Genomic DNA, 3,100 nt, shown 5'->3' on the forward strand with positions numbered 1-3,100 from the left:
CAGTTTTGGTTATTTTCGTGATTATGATGGATTGAATGTTACACCGAAAGCTAATTATCCCAGCCAACCGATATTAAGTTGTTGCGTGGTCATCATCTAGGGTGCTCTAAGTTTACAGTGCCAAATCATTGCCATTAGTAGGTACTTAATTATTGGAATGATTCATCTGACATGAAAAACGCTACACAATTGGTCATGTATGTTCACTTTGGTATCTTATGGTTTCTTGGATCCTCATGGCACATCAATTGTGAGGTAAAATACTTTTCAGAGTTATTATGTTTCCTGTTTACACATTGTCTGATTGTACATGTTTATTATGTATATCTATTGTATAAAAATATGACATAGCCTGTTTCATTAAATATTGGTTCTTACTTCTTGATTCATTTGAATATGTAATAAAATACGCAGAGGGTGTCGACTTTGCATATTATCTAATATAAAGGCATGTGTTGATAAAAAATTGTTTAGGATGAGGGAAGGGAGTATTATTTTCTATAGGCTTGGTTTTTGGACATGCAACATGTTTTCTTCTTTATTTTTTTCTTGAATGGTCATCTTGAATCAATAGTCCATATTTCTTTTTTGTGATAATTTATTATCTACATCCATGGATACTTTAACTTACGAAAACATGGGGATTTTAGAACATATGCAAGTGAATGATGGTATGCAAATTTGCATTATAGTGATTCTAAAACATTGGTCTTTAGTTATTATCTATAAGCCATCTTTATAAAAGCATCATTGTTTAGTTGTTATCCTGATATTACACACTGTTGCATTCTTTTTGGTAGATGACCCGAAGAGCAACTGCTAACCATCAAGATGTATGTAAATTGTTATACATACCAGATAAGATTGTCTAGCGATACTACGCTGATATATTTTCCTATATTTAATGCTTAGAACAAGATATACTGAATATGCTGATCTCAACTAATCATTTAGCCCAAGTTTGCTCCTTATACTTGTTCTATTGTATAGATTACGTTTATATATATATATATATATATATATATATATATATATATATATATATATATATATATGTTTTGAAGCAGCATACCACGCTAATCATTTGCAAATGTCTACTCCTTCTACGAGAAACACCTGATAATTATGTTTTCACCTTATATATATTCTGGTGGCAAAGATTTCAATCATGCACGTGCCTTTGTTTGTTAATATAGAAGTATCATGTCAATATAATTGCTGAGATTGAAAATAAGATATTGTGTATAAAGAATTTGAATAAAATCTTAATTGTGATTTTAGAATTACTGTAGTTTATGCTCTCACTCTTACACGCTTAAATCAACCTGATGGTGGTTAATGGTTCTACAAGTTTCTTCACTAGGCACGCTGGAGTGAATCACACTGAAGTACATGAAACTACAGGACATAGGTTCAGCATTATCACGCGTTCTTCATTAGTTATTTCCATGTTTTTTTGCTTTATACAAAATGAATAATACATGTATTCTATATAAAATGGCTTAGCTGATTATTTTTTGATGCGAGCAAGCCACTATTCCGGCTATAAAACTCCTTTTTTTATATAATCCTGTTGACTATTTTATACCTTTATAGAACACCACTCTTCTTGAGGTGATCAAGACGCCCTTTTATTAAGCATCTATTCACATTAGCTTCACCATTCATTATCTATCGGATCAGTTACCTTTTTTTGCATTCTCTGTTGCAAACCAAAACTATTAAAGTTCAGTTAAAAAGATATTAAAGTTCACTTCATCGGTCATTGACTAATACCATACCCTACTAGCCATGATGGTATTCCCTTATAAAGTACGACATTCGAGTAAAAAGAAACACTCTGTTCGTTGAGAGCAACTAAAATTCTCCCTTTAGATAAAATTACCTTTATTTGATTACTGATTGACCAATACCACACTATTTTTTTTATATCTAAATTTTATGCTTCATACCTTGATAAATTTACATAAACCTATGATTCTATCTGAAAAACGGACAGGCGCGGCAACGCACACTGTTCATAAATACAAGGGTCAACAAAGTTACAAAAGCTAATACAAAACCTACAGGGGTTCCGATCCTACATAAATCTCTATAATTAAGGCCTCACTAAAAACGTTCTACATCCACATCAATACGGAAAAACTGCTTCTACAAAATAATTAAGGCCTCAACAGGCCCCATATCAGCCCAAGTTAAATAATGGACACAAATAAAAAACTACTATTATGTGGCCCATAACAAGCCAAATGTTTTTTATAAATAAAACAAATAAAATGCTTCCACATAAACATTGCAAACCACAAGAAAATAAATTTTATAATACAAATATATTAATACTAATTTCATCCTAAATTCATAATAGACGAACGCAGCAACGCGCGTCTTTCACGATCTAGTATATACTACAGTACGTACAAGGAGTAGATGGAGCAAGCCACCGATCAAGGCGAGACGCAACCAGAAGCTAAGCCACGCCATGGGCGGGGTCCTGTCCATCTCGACGATCAACAACTACGCCGCGCATCGTAGGTGTGGGTTAGCAGCTCCAACTCATGGCACCGCCGATTGGTCTGGCCTGCCGGAGGATCTGCTGCTGACGGTCATGGCGTCTCTCGATGTCCCCAGCATTGTCCGGTCCGGCGCCGTGTGCACGTCATGGCACCACGTCTACAAGACCTTCCGCCGCCTCCGCCTCCCCACGCCGAAGCAGGCCCCTTGCCTGCTCTACGCCTGCGACGAGTACGGCGCCGACGACGCCGCCGCCCTGTACTGCCCCTCCAGCAACGCCACGTTCCGCGTCCCCTTCCCACGTCCGCCGGACGAGAGACGGGGCTTCGTCTCCTCCTGTCACGGCTGGGTTTCGACAATCTGCCACTGGAGGAGCTTCTATCACCACGACCAGAAGCGTGCTCGGATGGCTCGACTCAAGAACAGACTTCTCCACCCATCACCCACCTGGGCGTTTCACTCCGGGTATAACCGGGTTGCCGTATCCTCCGCCGCCGACCTCACCAAATGCACCGTCTTAATCGTGCACACGCCGGATGAGTGGAGGCTCTCCTTCGCTAGGCCGGGTGACAAGCACTGGACATTGCTC

Source organism: Hordeum vulgare, chromosome 2H (genome assembly GCF_904849725.1).
Source record: "Hordeum vulgare subsp. vulgare chromosome 2H, MorexV3_pseudomolecules_assembly, whole genome shotgun sequence".
Lineage (NCBI taxonomy): Eukaryota > Viridiplantae > Streptophyta > Magnoliopsida > Poales > Poaceae > Hordeum > Hordeum vulgare.